We start from the raw sequence: 18,207 nt of genomic DNA on the forward strand, positions 1-18,207 counted from the left end.
GCCATGGGGTGGAGACGGCTCCAACATCATTTTTAGTTTTCTGACTCTAGCAAAGGAGCTTCTATCTGATTTTCCCTGGAAACAGTTCCAGACTCCGGTAGGTTCCTCCTGGATTTTATTCACTATCTAGAGAGTATGATTCTGAGAGTAAACTCATATGCTACCATACCTGGGGGGCTGGAACCCTGAGAACTTTATGCATGCTAAAGCAAGCACTCTATCAACTAAGCTCCATCCCTAGCCAGCACCCTGGATTTTATTTTTCTCTGAAATTGTCACTTTGACAAACAAACAAACAAAGAGTATGATTGGTTCCCCCACTAAAATCTATAAAAAGAGACATGACAGGCCAGACTGAAATACTACGTAAAGAAGGAACAATGGTATCTTTAACCCCAGCACTCAAGAATCAGATCTCTGTGAGTTTAAAGCCAGCTTGGTCTACATAATGACCTCTAGGAAAGCCAGGGCTACATGACAAACCACCCTGTTTCAAAACAACCACAATCAAAAAGTATGGATGGGGGAACTGGATATTGTCTTAGTCAGGGTTTCTATTCCTGCACAAACATCATGACCAAGAAGCAAGTTGGAGAGGAAAGGGTTTATTCAGCTTACACTTCCATACTGCTGTTCATCACCAAGGAAGTCAGGACTGGAACTCAAGCAGGTCAGGAAGCAGGAGCTGATGCAGAGGCCATGGAGGGATGTTCTTTACTGGCTTGCTTCCCCTGGCTTGCTCAGCCTGCTCTCTTATAGAACCAAGACTACCAGCCCAGAGATGGCACAACCCACAAGGGGACCTCCCCCTGTAATCACTAATTGAGAAAATGCCTTACAGCTGGATCTTGTGGAGGCATTTCCCCAACTGAAGCTCCTCATCCCTGATGAATACAGCCAGAGCCTTCATCCCTACAGAGATCCCATAGTTAACAGACTCCTGATTTGGGCTGTATGCAATAAATGTGCTGAGTTTCCAGGTTCCTGCTGGCATTTTTCCATTGGTACGCATGTCCCACCTAACCCTGGCTTTTCTGTGCATGTGTCTTTCTGTTCTTCGTTCCCAGTTGCCCCACTTAGGTCCGTTCCTACGTCATGGAGTTCATGGCACCCAGCCTTGGAGAATCATTTGGCAATCTTTGGGAAATGAAACACCACTCTCCTGTCCCAATGACAGCTGGGACAGTGCCGCTGAGAGGAAACAATATCCTGAAGCTCTTTGATCCAGACCTTGGGAAGACCTCAGCAGAGGATGACATCTATCCAGTGCAAGAAGCCAGCGTGACTATGAAGGCATAGCACCAGTGTACCACACGCTAAAAATAAACAGGCTCTCCAGAAGGGAGTAAAAATGTTTGGATGAGCTAGAAATGGGTTTATTGGCCAAGTGTTAGCATGTAGAAGCCAATGACTTTCAGGACAAATAAAAGACAGTTACTGCTTGATGCAGGTAATTTGTGACATGAATTGGTGAGAAAATGGCTGGGAATGGAAGGAAACATTCCACACTGTCAATGTTTTACCTATATGCACATGCCAGTGATAAAGTTTCATTTATGAGTTGGGTGAAGTGAATGATAGTAGTGGCTAATACGAGCAGGATTACAGGCTGAGGCAGGAAAATTATGATTTCAAGGCCAACTTTAATAATAATAATAATAATAATAATGCCCCATCTCAAAACTATAGTTATGGAAGAGTGTGGTCTCAGAATGTCTTCTCTTCTACTTGCCTGTCTTAACCAGAAGCAGCTAGAACAGTAGAAAGGGCAATCTTCTAGAGGAAGGGTCTGTTTACCTCACATTTGTAATTTACATCATTGTAGGGAAGTCGAGGTGGGCAGAATATTGAAGTTACTGGTCACAACACATCGGGTCAAGAGTAGAGAGCAATGAATTAATGTATATCAGTGCTCAACTCCGCTTGGAAAAACACTTCAGAAACCCCCTGTGTAGAGAATGGTGCCACCCACAGTGAGCAGGTTTCCCCACCTCAATGAGCAACATCAAGACAATCCTCCACAGATTTGCCCACTGATTTGCCCAGCTACTCTGATCTACATAATCCTTCATTGAGATTCCTTTCCTGGTGATTCTAGATTGTGTCAATTTGACAAGCCAACAATTTAAATCCTTAAACCCTCTGTTAGGGGTTACATAGTGTCAAGTGACTTCTACAACGATGATATGTGAATTCTGAGGTAAGGTCATAAGAGGGGCAGTGACTAGGATGTAAAGTGAATAAATTAATGGAAAAAAAACCAAAAAAGCTTGTAGTCACTGTCTTTTGGATCACTCTGAAGAGAAGCAGAGGAGTTCAGTACTTCAGAATTCCAGTTATCACCTACATATATAAACACACACACATACATGCACATACACACATACACATTCTGAAAAAAAGCAGTCAACTGGGAATCAGATGAAATGCTGAGTTCAAATGACGAATGTCTCTAGAGGAAGGGTCTGTTTACCTCACATTTGTAACTTGTTATGAGACCTCAGAAATGCCACCAAGCTCTGTGTCTGGTTTCCTCATTTAGCTGGTGGAGATAGCTGGACCCCAGTGAGGTTGTTAGGAAAGGGAGTCTATCTGGAAGTCACTCTATAAGGTTCCCAACAGCCCTGCATTCTTTGCGGTGCCTAGGGCACTTTCTATGTACCACCTACCTCACAGCAGCATTGCAGGAAGGTAGCCTTATGTCTGTCGGAGTTTCAGCCCAAAGATGTGTGATGTGCAAAAGCAAGCAGACTCTGTTTGGCTCCAACATTGGCATCCTTTCCTTTGAGCACATTCTACTGCCTCCATGGGACAGCTGAGACGAGCATGGACCAGCAAGCTCCTGTATCACCGAATGTTTACCAAAAGATTACAACATCTCCAATACATCCTGAAACAGTCATAGTAGTAAAGACAATTTGCTGAGGGCCTACCATGGCTTAAACATTGAACATTTAATAAACAAACGGTCCCTGTCATTCTCCTGCTAGAGTTGGCGCACGGTAATGGTACAGAAGAAATCTTCCTGTGCCTCCTGTACTGTCATTAATTCCATGACATCTGTTGCCATCACAGCCGCTCAGGAGTGTGTGCTTCAGCTTCATGCCTTTCCTTCCTCGCTACCACACTAACTCTTCATCACCTTGTGCTTGGACCCCCTTGTCCAGTGCTATAGTCTAAGAAGGTGGCCAAGAATGTTTTTTCCTATTTTCTTTATCAGGTAAAAATATCTTAAGGGGCTGGAGAAATGGCACTGTAGTTAAGAGCACTGCTGCATTTCTAGAGGACCTGTGTCCCACCACCCACATAGTGACTCACACCCATCTATAACTCCAGTCCCCAGGGGTCAGATGCCCTTTTTCTGGCCTCTGCAAACACCTCATGCATGTAGTACAATTACATGCAGGCAAAACACTGAGATACATAAAATATAAATAAAATATTTTTAAAAAATGATTTTAGCTTTCGTAACCAATAACAAATGACCCAACAAACTATAGGGTATGTGACCCTGATGGGCATCTTTACCTCATAGATGACAGGGTTCTGGTTATCGGTTCTGATTCCTTTGGACATTCTCTTATGACGACAATCTGGTTGCCATCGAAATTCTAAGCATTGCATCTTGTATACTGACATTTAAAAGATGTGACAGGGTACAATATGGGACATATATTTTTTCTTTGTGTGCTTTCCCACCTAAGGAGGAAAAATTATTCCCAGAACTCCCTCAGCATCTCACTGGCTAGAAGTAATCCTGCGCTTGCTTCTGGCTGCCAGTCAGGTGCTTCCTAGACGTAAACAATGTGAGCTGATTGGGACTCCCTTCCTCCATCTGTTGCCTGGGCAACTCTATCTGATTCCCTTTGTTTGAACTATGTTCCTTGGCAAATTACTTGTTTGTAATTTCTAAATCAAACATACAGCCCATCCCTGGCATCTATGGAGTCGAAGACTGCCACAAGTTCAAGACCAGCTTAGCGTACATCGTGAGTTCCTACCCTCTCTAGGCTAGAGACTGAAACCCTGAATAAAATAAGATAAACCAAAATAAAATAATAAAATAAGCCAAGAGTGGTAGCATTTGCCTCTATAGTCCCAGCATGTGGGAGGTGAAAAACAAGAGTTCAGGAGTTCAAGGCAAGCCTGGGCCATATGAGACTGTCTCAAACAAAACAAAACAAAACAACAACAACAACAACAACAACAACAAAAAAAAACAAATCCAAACCAAACCAAACAAAAATGTAAACAATAGTGAGTTTCAGACAAACCAAGACTATCTAAGAGACTTGGATGAAAAATCAATAAATAAAAATGAAAGAATACAAAGTTGTTCGTTAATATTTTAAGGAGTTAATGGGGAGTGTATGTAATTTATTACAGTTATGCCACAGCCTCCATTTGTGTGTTATACAAATGCAACGCCTGTAGGCAGTGATTTTGATTGATGACTTTGTCATGAGCTCCTTATGACACTAATGACTGACCTCTGTGTCACAAGGCTGATGACTAATATTCCTTAGAATTAATGGGCCGTGGAATATTTACCAATTCCCTATTGTTAACGTGCTATGTTTACAGTATCTTATCATCATGGTGAACTGTGTGACATGACATACCTTTGACATACTGTTAGTATCCAAATGGCTACATTTTTCTAAATTTCTAGAAATTGAATTGCTAAGGCCTTTGAAGTCAGGGATTTTGAAGCAGATATACCTGCTGCTCAGTCAAGATGGGACCTGTCAGTTCTTCAGAATTACCTCTGGTTTGCCCCTTGATCACTGTAAAAACTCACGCCCTGCTTCAAGTGAATACACCCTCTGAAATATCCTTTGATAAAATGATTCCAACCTACAAAATGACTGTAGATTTAGAGAAGTGGACTCCTCACCTTTAGCCTGGGAGTCTGCTTGTAGTTGAGCAGGCTTGGGTGTTGTTTTGAGAGTTTCCAAGGTATCAAGGAAGAAGTTCAAGAGTCACAGATAGGCCCATGGGATAAATTGGGGGGTGACGGGGGAGAGAATGGAGGGCTCACAGTACATACTGAACTAAAAAGAGCATGTAGGAAATGAAAGAGTAAGAAAGACAGATGAGACAAGGGGGAAGGACTCTGGGGAGATAGAATAGAGCTTTCAAGGCAGTTCCATTAAGACCCGTGATAGACAGGAAGTTAAGCTCCAACACAGAGGCATTAAAGGATCAACCCGGAGCAAGGTCAGGCCAGAGAAAGAAGAGTAACAATGGAGCCCTGTTTTCCTAGAATCAATGAAGTGTCTCCTGGACAATTACAGTGACCTTCCATGACCCTGTAGATGTAGCTTGGGCCCCCTTTAACTTAAAGGGTAAAACCAAAAATGAAAAGAAACAAACACCCCCCTCCCCAAATCTGTTTTCAACCCTGTCTCTATCTCAATAGCTGTTACCTCACCTCTCTGCTTCCTGTTATTTAAAAAAAAAAAAAAAAAAAAAAAAAAAAACTCCTCAGAAGAGCAGTCTATACTTCTGTCTACAAGTTTCCCCTCTCACTCTGTCTTGAACTCGGTACAGTCAAGATTCTCTTCAAGACCCCAGTGACTGTCATAGCGTTAAGTCTTATGGTTGCGTCTGTCTTTAGGCAACACTGAACACAGTATGGTTTCTTTCTCATCCTAGCATGCTCTCACTGACTTCCAGGAAGTCATTCTCTTGGCCCTTACTCTACTCCCTTGGTTCCTTCAAAGCATCCTTTGTGAGCTGCTCATTTCCCACACCCACTGTCTGCAGCTTTTCCCCACTCTCTGGAGCCCTTCTCATCTGTGGTCTTTCTAGTCTCCTCTATATGCTGGTCCTTTGCCTAGATTCTTACCTAGAACTGCTTGCTCCACATCTCAACTGGAGAATTTAAGGAGTGTCTGAGACTTCAACACCCCTGCAACTAAATCCCCCTAAGAATATACATTCTCAAAAGCTACATCTGCCACACCCACCCACCCTTTCAGTTAATGGCAGTTTTGCCCTGTAGCCAAAGACTCTGAGTCATGCCAAGGACCAGCCTCAGGTTGGAGAAGGGTTCTTAGGAAGGGGTGTTTGAGAGCAGTGAAACAAAGGGCTCGAAGCTAACAGCCTATGCTCTGCTCTAGACAGCTTTCCACATCTCCCTCTCCCCCTCCCCTCCCTCCTCCTCTCCCTCCCCTCCCCCTCCCTCTCCCTTTCCCTGTCTCCCTCTCCCTCTGTCCCTCTCCCTCTCCCTCTCCCCTTATCTCTCCTTCCCCCTGCCCCCTCTGTGTTTGCCTCAAGAGAGCTTTCTCTTGCTATTCTAAAAATTCTCTGTAGATCTCTTGCAGATCAAAATCCCAGTCTGTTGTTATCAATTCAACTGTTTCCCCAGGTTCCCTTTTGATTATCCCCTGAATCAGTAACCCAAGACCACAGTCCCTTGATGTGTAGGAGACAACAAGCACTTTTTTTTTTTTTAACATTGCAAAAGAGATCTGCCTGCCTTTTGTTTTTTGTTCTTGTTGTTTTGAAAAGCAACATATGTATTTGTCAAGGTCCAGAAACAGGGTCTCTATTGAGTAAGTAGAAAAATAGAAAGTTTACTACTTCTAAAAGGCAACTATGACAAACCAATATATAACCAGGAAAGGGGATTCTAGGAGTCGAACATCCAGTCTACAGTGCTGCTGTGACGAAAAAAATGAACTTGTGGAGCCGGGCATGTTGGCATATGCCTTTAATCCCAGCACTCAGGAGGCAGAGGCAGGCAGATTTCTGAGTTCGAGGCCAGCCTGGTCTACAAAGTGAGTTCCAGGATAGCCAGGGCTATACAGAGAGACCCTGTCTCAAAAAAAAAAAAAAAAAAAAAAAAAAAGAACTTGTGTTCTCCACATCCTGAGATTTGAGACTGCCATTTCTTTGCAGAGCTGGGCTTAAGTCAAGATGCTTTGGTTACCCCCACTAGCTGGCCCAGTCCTGGAACCGGAAGCAGACACTTGCTATCTTCCACACTGTGTTACTGAATGACGCCTGAGCAGTTAAGATGAAGTTCTGGTTGAAGTCCCGCTGTTTGTTGCCCTCAAACTTCACTGTTTGACCACAAGCACCGTGGTCTGGCTTGGTGTAGCTTCATCATGGACAGGCTGGCACTCTACCACGTTGATTTGGAACTCACTGGAAGGCAACATCTCAAAAAACTCACTCAAGGATTCTTGTCCTGAAACAGCATTTCCATTCCATACTAAAGTGGCTGTGCCCATGTACAGGTGGGACAGCAGCCACTTATCCATAGTTGTGTAGTAGACATTGACAAATTCCTCTGCAGCTCTGCAGGCCTGGTCCACATAGGTCTTGAAATCTACTGATGGCATCTCTGGTTCTGCTGACAAGAGGCCTCTGCCTGAGTGCCTCCTCCTTTGGGATCCAAAGACTGCTCAGTCTGGGTCAGCACCGCCAAGGCAACTCTGTCCTGGTCCCGCCCCGGTCACTGTCCATTTGAACTCAGGAATTTGCCTGCCTTTGTAAAGCACAAACAAAAAACTTAGTGGGGTGGGATCTTGCCCTTTGATCACCACTCCCTAAATCTCTTTATCATCTTCTTTGGTATCTTTCTGACAAGATGGCTCATAGTACAGCTGCCTCTGTTCTTTTAGATCTGTGAAGTTCCTTATATCACTCATATTGCATCCTTATATTTTGCATAGTTGAGAAATTATGTATTTTTGAACTCATGTTTTCAGTGTTCTTTCTCACAGCCTTAAGGGCCATCCTTCTGGTCTCAGTGTTCACCATTTTGCTGAGACATTAGCCACACCCTCACCTCCCAGACTTGTGCTGTCTCTGATTATCATGGACATTCCTATAGAGGACATTCCTTAGTGGAGGAACATGAAAATACATACATTATTATTCAAACAAGCCTTATGACCACAACAAGCATCAACACACGTGGAGGCCCACGCCCTGCTGGCTCTGTTCAGGGGGTAAGGGAGCACGTTCCTTACTATGGCCAAGCCAGACTCATCCCTGACAGGTCTTCTGTGCTTTTCTTCCTATCAGCAAGTGCTTTAAAATAAAGGGAGAATCTAGGCACTAATCAGATGCCTCTGTTCCTACCCTGTATCCAAGTCACTGATGGTCTTTCACCGGAGTTACTCTGACACAATGATTCTCAACCTCCCTAACAACCGTTAATACAGTTCATGTTGTGGTGACCCCCAACCATAAAATTATTTTTGTTGCTACTTTATAACTTTAATTTTAATTTATTGATCACACTATAATATCTGTGTGTTTTCCAATGGTCTTAGGCAGCCTTTTATGAAAGGGTCATTTGACCCTCCCTAGGGGTTGGGCCCCATGGGTTGAGAACCACTGCTTGAACAGCTCACTCACTGGTGCCTAGCTTTGTTGTCTTGTGCGCTCATCCATCTGCTTTGCTTTTGCATTTGTATGTATGTATGTGCCAGTACAGGTGTGTATGCATATGTGTGGAGGTTGAGACGATTTCAGGTGTTGTTCCACAGGAGCTTTCTACCTTGGTCTTTGAGACAGGGTCTCTTACTCGAGTAGGCTAGACTGACCTTCAAGTGAGACAATGACCTACCTGTCTCTGTCCAGTCCTGGGATTGCAAGCATATGCAGCTGCTCCTGGCTTTTCTATGTGAATTCTGGGGACTGAATTCAGGTCTCCATGCTTGCAAGTAAGTCACTTTACTAACTGAGCTACCTGAGCCTTTCCATCTGTTTTCAATACAGTAACCAGACTGTGGAAAACATCCTGTCTTAGTAATCCTCTGTCCTCAGCCCTCAGGGCATCCTCTTTCTCCAGGGCTGCTGACTCTCTGACTTCAGCTTCCTCTCCTTTCTCCTTTACTCAGCCTGAGCCCTCTGGCCTCCGTGCTGGTTACCAGGCCCATCTTGTTATCTCCTTTAACCTTTAACTCACTGTTTGCCTCACCTGGGATGTTCTCTCTCCAGATAGCTGGATGAATTCCCCCACCCAGCTTGCTTAGGCCTTCACTCAATTCTGTCTTCTGGAAATGGCTTTTCTTTTCACTCACAACTGACATTTGCAGTCCTGTTGCATTTAGCAAAGTCCTACATTTCTAAATTTAGGAAGCCATGGAACTAGCACCATTGGTCTTAACATAGCTTCACTTTTCTTTTTGTAAAGCTTTATTTATTTTTATTTTATGTGCATTGGTGGTTTGCCTGCATGTGTGCTTGTGAAAGTGCCAGAACCCCTGGAATTGGAGCTACAGAGAGTTATGAACTGCCATACGGGTGCTGGGAATTGAACCCATGTCCTCTGGAAAAACAGCCTCTTAACTGTTGAGCTATTTCTCTAGCTCCATGTCTTGTCTTGTTCTCTCTGTCTCTCTCTCTCTTTCTCTTTCTCCCTCTTTTACTTTCTTTCCTTTAAAAAATAATTGTAAGTAAATCCAAGATTACAGAAAAGTTGTAAGAAAACATGTCCGGATCTCCTTCGGGTGAGCTCACCACTTGTATGTAATTTCTCTCATTGCTGTCACTAGAGGCAAAAGTGGTTGGAGGAGGAAGAGTGTACTCTGATAGATCAAAGAAAGACAGCCCATCATGGTGGGGTAGGCAAGACAGCAGGAGTGTGAGAGGCTGCTCACGCTCTGTCTAGTCAGGAAGCAGAGAGAGAGAGAGAGAGAGAGAGAGAGAGAGAGAGAGAGAGAGAGAGAGAGAGAGAGAGAGAGAGAAGTGGTGCTGGTGCTCACCTGGTTCCTTGCCCTCCCCCCCTCCACTGAGCCCTAGACCCTAACCCATAAGATGGAGAACCCATTTGAGGTAGATCTTTACAGATACTCTCACAGACAAATCTAGAGGTGTATATCTTATCGATTCCAAATCCAGTGGACAGCTAAGATTATCCCTCATGATACTGTTGTTTTATCTAATTGCCTCATTTTTTTCTTTGTCTCTCATCCCCAACTCAACATATATACCCACATACACATATTTTTCCTCTTAACTATTTGAGAATAAGTTATATATCTTGAATTCCTTTATTTCTGACTATGCCAGTATGTATTTCCTAAGGTTTAGGAATATTCTTTATCATGACCACAGTCCTATACCAACCAACAAATTTGATATTAATATGATACATTAGTCTACCAAATGTACCCGATTTTGTGAACTGGTTCAATAACATCCTTGATAGAAGTTTTTGCATCCAGCACAGGACTGTGCTCAGCATTAGCTATTGCATATGGGTTGGCTCTACTCTCTTTAATCTTAGTATTTCCTCAATCTTCTTTGCTTTATGACATTGCTGTTTTGAAGTTAAGAGTCATTCCCACTCTTGTCTTGGTTTGATACCCAGAACTCATTAAAACAAACAAACAAACAAACAAACAACCCAGTGTGACTCAGTAATTAGCTAGCTACTGACAGAGACAGAAAAGAAATAGCCCAGACAGCACCAAAATTGTCTCTTCCTCCTCTTCTTCTACCTCCTCTTTTTTAAACAAGCAAACAAACAAACAAACAAGCTCTTGTGCATTCCAGGCAGGCCATTCTTCTGCCTCTCCATCCCAGAGGTTAGAATCAGAAGCATCTGCCCCCACACCCCACACAGTTCTCAGGGAACTAAACAGCTAATGTTTAGCCAGAATAATGACCATCTTCATCGTCCTTTTCTGATCTTAATTTTTTTTTTCTGTCCTCTTTATCTTTAGACCCCTGTCTGAGTCCTCTCTCCCTACCTTTTGGACTTCATAAGTCATCATAGCCAGTAGGTAGATGTTAAAGATAGAGATTTAGTGCTAGGCCTGGAGATGAGAGTAGGTGAGCCATGGGTACATTGCTCAATAGACATGGCTGAGCCTCCTCTTCCTTCTGGAGTGTGGAAACAGACCTCAGTACCTGGAGTCAAGGTGGCTCCTTCCAACTGGCCTCTGGCTTTAATCTCACTGAGCTGCAGTGCTGATGTGACCCAGGGAATGGCCTCAGCCACAAAAGAACCGAGTTTTGGAAGTAACAGAGTTCCAAAGCCCACAGAGAGTAGGTAGGTCACAGCATCGAAGAAACCACCCTCTAGCAGCCCTGACCTCATGGAAACTGCCCTAGTGTCCTCTGTCCGTCCTCAAACGCTATAAATAGTCAGCCTCTGTATCAGCTGTGGCCAGAGCAGGCCTGCGGCACAGGCCAGCACTGAAAGGAAATGGAGTTGGCTGGGAAAGGTTAGATTTTCAAAGAATGGATAGGTGGAATCAGAAGGGGGATGGGGGGAAGTAAAGTCATTGCCTGTTCCCACTTCATGGCCCTTTTGGCTCACTGGCACTCAGAGACCACCTACCAAAATATCTAACCTGTTCCTTACCCAATAGTGCTGCTGTTTGAGCAAACCCTCCCCAGCCCCCTTACAGCCTTGCTCATTCTGTCTGTTACCAAGACTGGCCTATTTGCTTTTGTTCATATTTTAAGACATTAAAAAATTAATTTTAGATGTATTTTTATTGTATGTGCACATGTGTTCTGCTTACGTGTATGTCTGGTGTTGACAGAGGCCAGGAGAGGGCACTGGATGTCCTGAAACTGGAGTTACAGATGATGGTGAGCTACCTTGTGGGTACTGGGAGTTCAATCCCTCTGGAAGAGCAACAAGTGCCCTTAAGCACTGAACCATCTCTACAGCACCCGCGCCACCGCCCCCCCCCCGCTTCCATGCTTTTGCTTATACTTAAAACTTTATACATGTACACAGCGTATTTTGATTATATCAACGTTACACTCCCCCTCTAACTCCTCCCAGACACACCACACGCCACACCCCTCGCCAATAGCCTGATTTTTTGTTTGTTTGTTTTATTCTATCAGTGGTGTTCAAAAGTGTAGGGCTAGCCACAAGAATACGGACAACCTACCAAGGGACACTTCCCTATCCCAGCAGCCTTAAAAATCCCAGTTCCTCCGTTAGGGGTGTGGCTTAGTGAGCTCCTCCCCCGTCAGTGCCCGGCTTGATCTTGGGCCGGCTGTAGGCTCATGAGTTCCACTGCCCCTGTTATGTCTCTGCCAGTGGAACAGGACGATCTGGCTATTTCCCCATCTGTGACAGTAGGGCTTGAAGGGTTTTCTGGGACCCTGATAATTCTGCATAACCTACCCCTTTTATATATATTCTATAGCTCAGTTCCTCTGCCTCTCTATTCCTTGGGTTCTAACTTTGGTGACGTATATTAGCATATGCAAAGTACCCAGCACACACCAGCTCAAGGACCCTGTTTAATAAATGAGCAACTACTTTACCTGAGTATTGAGCTGGGCATGATAGGAAGCCTTGACCGAAGCCCCTTTCCTTCCTTGGAGAGGCTACCAATGGATGGCTCTGTGTGTGATACCATCTCACGTTTAGACTTCTCTAGATAAGATGTGTGTGTGTGTGTGTGTGTGTGTGCGCGTGCGCGCGCGTGTGTGTGCGCGTGCCTGTGCGTGTGTGTGTTTGTCTGTGGCCACAGAAATTTTTATACAAGATAGGAAAAGTTGAAAAATATGGCTCTATTGTTAACTCTGTGTTGTGTGTGTGGTTTGTGGTTTTGGTTTTTTGCTTAAAATTTGAGACAGGATCTTATGTAGGCTAGGCTAGCCTGGAATTATATATCCGAGGCTGGTTTGGAGTGGATCCTCTTGCTTTCAATCCCCTCTCCCGACCAGCTGGGATTACAGGTTTGTACCACCTGTACAATATTAATGTACAATATTGTACATTATTAATGTTACTGGACAATGTTAATGTGACCTTTACTTTAAAGTCTTTATGGTCTCTCCCTCCCTTCCTTTTTTCCTTCCTGCTTTCTTTTTGGTACACGCCTTTCTCAGCCTCAGAAAACAGTACCAGCTCTGCAGGGGTGAAGATAGCCAAAAGACCGGTGGGCAACACACTTAGGGTCCTGGGTGCTGACTGCTCAATTCTTCCTCTTCTATGCCTGTGGCAGGCCTCTGACCTGCCAGCTCATAGGTTCACACCCTCCCCTGTCCTGAAGGCACACCAGTCAGCTTCTCTGGTGTCCTTGTGGCTAGAGTTGCTTCGGAGCGTGCTCTAAGCAATTGAAATCTGAGAGGCACCTAATACTGAGTTGCCACTTCAAGATTCCCTCTTAGGAAGAACAGGAAGAGCAAGAAAAGTCTGTCTGCCAAGCTTGTCTGTAGCGGTGCTGGAGTGGAGCATGGGACACCCGCAAAGGGACACGCAAACCTAAGAGCAGAGTTGATTTGAACGAGTTAGGATCCGTGGGCAAAGATGTGTTTGTTTTGCAAGGCTCGGAGTTTACGTTTCAGTTCTTTTCAGGGAAGAGTTGCCAGTCCCTCATGAAGCCATTTGACCAGGTCCCGGGGCAGGTACTGGCACTTGTATCGGGCTTGGGAGACGTGGGCGCCCGGCACCTAGCGCTTCTGAGTCTAGAATTTTCACAAGTTCTGTCGCTGCCCTGGTGGCTCCAGCCTCACTTAGGTCTGAGTGGACTCTAGGTCTAGCCCGGACCACAAGCTCCTCCCACTCCTTGGCTGGAAGCGCTCAGCCTGGCCGGAGGAGATCGAGCAAAAGTCGCAGGGCTCTGGAGCTAGTCCTGGTTTGGTCACAACCAGCGTGGCCTTAGCCAAGTTCCCTGGGCAAGCCCAAAACTTGTGTAGAGTAAGTGACAATAGGTACTTTGGAGCCTAGCCCAGCCCTACACACTCTCAGACTTTACAGAGATTGGGTTTCTTGGCTCAGTACTATCCCTGCACCCCCGGGCTTGGGCGTGGCCAGATCTGTAGAGGCCGGAGGAGAAAGCCTTAGTAGACCGCCCAATCTGCTTTGGAAAAAGTTAAGGTTGGGGAGCTACGGTGCTCTCTCCCGACTCTGCTTCCCTAGGCACTTTGTCTTGGCCCTCCTCTTCCCCCTCATTCCATTCCTCCTGCAGTCTCCTCTCTTTTCTCAATACCCAGATGTTTGTTGAAGGGTGTTTAGGACAACAAACTCTATGGAATGCATTACAATAACAAGACAAACTGAAGTTCAGGGGTTGTTTAAGGCCATTTGACCCGAATAGGGCAGGAGTCAAGTTAGGGGTTGAGAGAACTGTTAATTGTGGATAAATTAGTAATGGCTTCAGAGCCAGCTGGCTAGCGTTTTCTGAACATGGGTCTTTGGCTCAGTGCTAGGTGCTTAAGAAGGGAAGGGGAGATCAGATAATAAAGTCCCCATCCTAAGAAAGACTAGCATTTGTTCTACATCCTAGGAGCTGAAGACATTTGGCTGACCCTGTAAACTTCATCACACACTTTAGAATAAATTCTCCCCAGTGCAAAGTTATCTTTTGAACTTTCTCGTGTTTTTTTTTTTTCCTCCCCCAGCTAGATAAAGTTTTTTATAATCATGCATACAAATAATTTTGTCCCATTAATTTCACATATTTTAAACTCTTTTAGAGGCTTGAACCTCAGACCTCCTGCACATGGATAGGGTAACAGCACTATAGAGACATGGCCGCTCCTGACATTGTTTAAAAACACTTTCTCTGAGTCTTTGAGGCTCTCATTTACATGTGACTCACTATTCTCTTCACACATGATACACTTAGCCTCCTTTTTTGCTGTTTGTTACTTATTCGAGGTTTTTTCCATAAGTGACTGTATACACAGGTCTTTCCTTTTTTTAGTTTTTTTTTTTTTTTTTTGGTTTTTTTTGAGACAGGGTTTCTCTGTGTAGCCCTGGCTGTCCTGGAACTCACTCTGTAGACCAGGCTGGCCTCGAACTCAGAAATCCGCCTGCCTCTGCCTCCCGAGTGCTGGGATTACAGGCGTGCGCCACCACGCCCGGCCTTTCCTTTTTTTAAAAGCATGCCTTTGGAATCAGTGCCCCGAGAGGGTGAAAAGCATTGGTGTTCTGTAGGTCTTGTTCTGGAAGCCTAAACCACTGAGGGCATTTAATAACAAAGCAAACAGGGACAGCCCTCACAGATATTCCATAGTGCACCGACTCCCCGAATCTGCATACAAACAGAGCTGTATGCTGTAAAAACATACTGACACCTACTATGCAACAGGTTCATGCTAGCAGGAAAGCAGGGGGTGACTAAGAGGCAGGCCTTGCCCTTGGGGAGCACAGGAGCTGTGGTTTTCCAACTTTCTCTCATTAGGACACAAAATAACCGAGACTGCTAAATAGGTGAGATTTGCTGATGCCACCAAATTCTGCAGAGATATAAAGCACTAATGTCCTTCCTTTTGTTTTTTTTTTTTTTTAAAGATTTATTTTATTTGTATGAGTACACTGTAGCTGTCTTTAGACACACTAGAAGAGGGCATCAGATCCCATTCCAGATGGTTGTAAGCCACCATGTGGTTGCTGGGAATTGAACTCAGGACCTTTGGAAGAGCTGTCAGTGCTCTTAACCATTGAGCAATCTATCTCTCCAGCCCGTGTCCTTCATTTTTAAACTTTTTTTTTAAAAATTGGTTATTGAATGCAGTTATTCTTACATATAAACATGGTTATACACAGTCAGGGATGGTGGCCTTTGCATGAAATCCTAGCACGTGGGAGGCAAGGGGCAGGTAAATCTCTACGAGTTCAAGGCTAGCATTGCTATACAGTGAAACTCTGTCTCGGAAAACTAACCACATGGGTCCGAGAGATGGATCCACTGGGTACATTTAGGCCTTTGTTATCACATCTGATCACTGAGTGTGAACCCTGAAACCTACAAGACAAAAGGAGAGAAATGACTCCTATAACTTGTTCTCTGACCTTCACAGGCAGGCATGTGATGTGTACATGGCTCTCTCTCTCTCTCTCTCTCTCTCTCACACACACACACACACACACACACCATAAGTAAAATTCATAATAAATTGCTATTTGAGTTGCTGACTTGAGTTTCACAAGAAATCGTGCAATCAATGTAATTAATGCTTGGCTGGGATGAGAACAGAATTCTCAACACTTTCTGAAGTGTCCCAAGGTACACCCCTGTCATTCTGTCCTACGCCACCATGCAAAGTGGAGTTCTTGGCACTGACAATCATAAAACCAAAATTTCAATCAACTCTGAAAACAAAAATGGCGAAGCTACTCTTATGTCCTACCATATCAAATATTCAGTCAGGACTTAATTCTTTATGTAACAATAAAGACAAACATATCTAATTCATGAGTAGCAGGTAAATTTGCTTTTGTCGTTAAGAGATAGTAAAATTATGTGTTTACCAAAGAGTAGTTTTAAAAAGGTTTTTTTTTGTGTGTGTATGTTCCTGTGTGTGGGTGCAGTATGTATGTGTGTGCATGAACACGTATGTGGAGGTCAGAGGACAACCTTGGTGTCATTTCTCAGGCATCTCCCACCTTTTGTCTGAGGCAGGGTCTTTTACTGGCCTAGAACTTTACCAAGCAAACTAAACCAGCTGACCTGGTGACCTCTGATCCTGCAGTAGCTGGAATTTCAGATGCCTGCCCCTGAGCTCAGCCTTCCACAGGAGTTTTAGGGTCAAATTCAGGTTCCTGCTCATTTAAGTCAAACACCTTAGTGACTGAGTTATGGCCCCAATCCTTTTTTTTTTTTTTTTAAAGATTTATTTATTTATTTATTTGATGTGTCTGAGTACACCATTGCTCTCTTCAGACACACATCAGATCTCATTACAGATGGTTGTGAGCCACCATGTGGTTGCTGGGAATTGAACTCAGGACCTCTGGAAGAGCAGTCAGTGGTGCTCTTAACCACTGAGCCATCTCTCCAGTCCCCTGCCCCAACTATTTAAAATAAACGGACTTATGTTTTTGTTTTTTATTTTTAGTAAATGTTTGGTGTGTTTGTCTAATTTACACATACTTGGGGCAAAATTTTTCTGTGTGAAAAGGAGTTAAAAGTGGAAAGTTTAAGAAAAAAATTTTTAAAAGATTTATTATTATATCTAAGTACACGGTAGCTGTCTTCAGACACACCAGAAGAGGGCGTCAGATCCTTATTACGGATTGTTGTGAGCTACCATGAGGTTGCTGGGATTTGAACTCATGACCTTTGGAAGGGCAGTCAGTGCTCTTACCCGCTGAGCCATCTCCCCAGCCCAAGAAAAGTTTTTAAAAGTTCTAGAAAACAGGAATGACCTTGATTTCCAAAAAAAGGAGCAAATCATTCGCCGTCACAGGCCTTTGTGCTGGGGGAGGGACAAGATGATCCTTTCATATGTAAATCTGTGCAGAGACCCGCAAAAGATTGGCCTGGACCGCGGGGGGTGGGGGTGGGGGGACGACGAGAGGACCTGCACTTTTCACAAATCCATTCAACCTGAGTCCAGCTTCCCGAAAGAATGGGAACCAGGAAAACCCGCGCTGTCCAGAGGGGGTCAGTGGTCCTAAGGTTGGCTAATGTATTACATCCATCATGAGATTATTCTAGGCGGGGAACACCGCAGTGAGCTGTTTGCAAGATAAAAACCCGTCTTGTCTTGAAACTAGTGCTTAGGAATGTGGGTAGGACAAACTAATAAGTAAACTATAGACTACACAGGGATAGGCAGAGAATTAAGGCAGTGGAAGTTAAAGGGGGTCTAGAGAGGATGTTTAAATGGCTCTCAGACATGGCCTTAACCAGAAGATGGTATCTGCAAGAAGCCCTTGAGTTATCTGGGGGAAGGATACAGGTGATGGCAAAGCTCTGAGTAGGAGGCCAGTGTGGTCAAAGTTGGAGACAGATTACAGCAGATTCAAGTCGTTCTTGGCGTGGCCTTAGAGACATTTAAAGGGTTGGATTTTTACTCAGGGTGAAGAAGCACTCAGTGGACAGCATGAGCTGTGGTTTAATCTGTTTTGAGAACTTATTTTTGGGGGCAGCTCACAGAAGAAACTGTTAGGGAGCTTTGAACCCTGGAATTTCCATTCACCGCTTTCCCGGCATTGGTCCACCCCGGACTTCATGATGGAATTGTTGGGAACGTCAGAATTTACCTACCTTCAATTTCAACTCCAGCCAGGAGGAAAGGTTTCTAGGAACTTCGTAGAGCCTAATTATAACCCCCTGACCCCCCGTTATAGTCTCATTAGCATTGGAAAGCTTCCAGGGTGGCCCAAGGAGCCTGGGAAATGATTCAGTAGCAACCCCTAGTTGTTGCGTAGCCTTAGGGATGCTTTATAATCTCGGGCAGCCTCAATAGCTTTATCTCTAAAATGGGACTAGAGATAAAGCGCCTAATTGCGTCAGGTGAGATCACTTGAAA

At 44.3% G+C, this 18,207-nt stretch overlaps 1 pseudogene; it reads right to left on the reverse strand.

Moving 5' to 3' along the window:
* Nucleotides 1-6,914: 6,914 nt before the first annotated feature.
* On the reverse strand, nucleotides 6,915-7,420 carry LOC110286057 (NTF2-related export protein 1-like; annotated as a pseudogene).
* Nucleotides 7,421-18,207: the final 10,787 nt, after the last annotated feature.

This window comes from Mus caroli, unplaced genomic scaffold (assembly GCF_978045245.1).
Source record: "Mus caroli unplaced genomic scaffold, Mus_caroli_1 scaffold_20, whole genome shotgun sequence".
Taxonomy (NCBI): domain Eukaryota; kingdom Metazoa; phylum Chordata; class Mammalia; order Rodentia; family Muridae; genus Mus; species Mus caroli.